Raw genomic sequence first — 1,764 nt, 5'->3', positions numbered from 1 at the left:
GGGTGCAGAAATTGATCGGCAAGCTGATCGATTGGCCTTAATTTCTTTCATTTCACAAGATCGGGGATCAGCTGTTACTAACATGTGAAACTAATCTTATTCAACCATCTTATCTTCCTCTGCAAAGATCTTAAAATCACCCTTCATCAATGCTCTAAACCTTGCATTTATATGTGAAAGAACTACATATTGGGCACTTAAACAACTTTTTATCGATTTAAATGGTTTGGTTCAATGTTTTTCAGGAAGGTAAGTTGGAGATATTGAAGTGAACGCATCACTAAAGAATGTGGCTGTAGATGTCGAGTCAGTTAAGTTTGTAGAAACTGCCATGACCGTAAGGTCAGAATTCTGAGATTAAAGTCAGAATTCTGACCCATGTTAAACTGTAATAAAATGTAAAAATCAGTTAACTTTTTTTTCTGTTCAGTGGCCCTAAACCTCTTCCGTACATGAGGGTGCTATAAATGCTAACCTGTTTCTTTTGGTGTAGGCAAGTAAAAAAACCGGCTGAACAGATGAGATTTTCTTGCTTTTCTGCAGGATTTCCTTGGACCCTTCTGCTATTAGACATTGGTAGAAACAGCTTCTCTGTGGAGCCATAGTTGCCAGCAAAGACTCAGGTTAAGAATTACAGCAAAGTCCTATTGATCCCAAATGAACAGACACAAAGTTTAACTTTCATGAAACAAATAGTTAGATAGGTAAGGGAAAAAGAGACAATATGCGCATAAAAGCAAGACCAACAAGTTATTTGTCCTTGCAGTGGTAATAGCTTTAGTTCCCTGCCATAAAAGCAGTAAAACCTTATCTAGGTAAATATGACTGACCCATTACTGCCAAGGAGCATCGTAAATATTGCCTAATTATCAATAATCCAGCAGGGCCGTGTCCCATATGTCTCCATTTCCCCATGTGTCATCATAAAACTGAAGGCTGAGCAATTAGTAAGTGCTTGATAAGATAGGACAACATTCCTCTCCTCTTAGAGCTCCTCTTTAAGTGACCGAAAATAAGAATCATTTATAAAGTGAAATATGACGTTGATCTCAATCTGTCTGTTTGGCTCTCACACACCCTGTTCACACACACTAGCTTATTCTCCCACTCTGTTTGTCTCCCTGTTATTCTCATGTGAAGGACAGTGAACTGGGATATCAGGTTTTTGTTTGGCTTGGCCCTATTGTGTCCTTACTGGTTTGGTTGTGTAATTGCTGAAGGACAATAGACAGAAGAAAAAAAAAAATTTCTGTCCACATCCCGCTGTTGGGTTGCAGTTAAATGTGGGACTGAGGTTCCGAGCAGAGAAGTTTCTATAAAACTACATTAGGGTGCTGACTCTCCATGAGTCACCCCTGCTGTTGCCACACTTGTAAAAAGCCCCTTCTCTATTGTTAGGCCTGGTTCAAGCTCCCTGGTGCTCCTTACAATTAATAGCCTTTTTTTGGGGGGGGGGGGACTCAAAAGGTTTGAAATACCAATGAAAGAAACATTAAGAATCATATCGCTTATTAGTTTTAATTGAAAAAAAAAGCTGCTGACTCAATTAGGCGAAATTTAAAATATCCCCTTTGCAAAGAAATCCAATTGAACAAAATTGAAGTCCCTCGTTTTGCTAAGTTCTACCTGTGGTTTGAAAAACTGTTTCAAGTGGTTAATAAAGAAAAAGGATTTAAAAGAGGATTATGAGGTATTATGTTCTCTGTCTATGATGATCACTCATAACCAAGTAAAGTCCAAGAACAAAGGAATCTGGGTAAATAC

The sequence above is a fragment of the Cyprinodon variegatus genome, unplaced genomic scaffold, assembly GCF_000732505.1.
Source record: "Cyprinodon variegatus isolate N-32 unplaced genomic scaffold, C_variegatus-1.0 Scaffold120, whole genome shotgun sequence".
Taxonomy (NCBI): domain Eukaryota; kingdom Metazoa; phylum Chordata; class Actinopteri; order Cyprinodontiformes; family Cyprinodontidae; genus Cyprinodon; species Cyprinodon variegatus.
Note: the sequence above shows the minus strand (reverse complement) of the source record.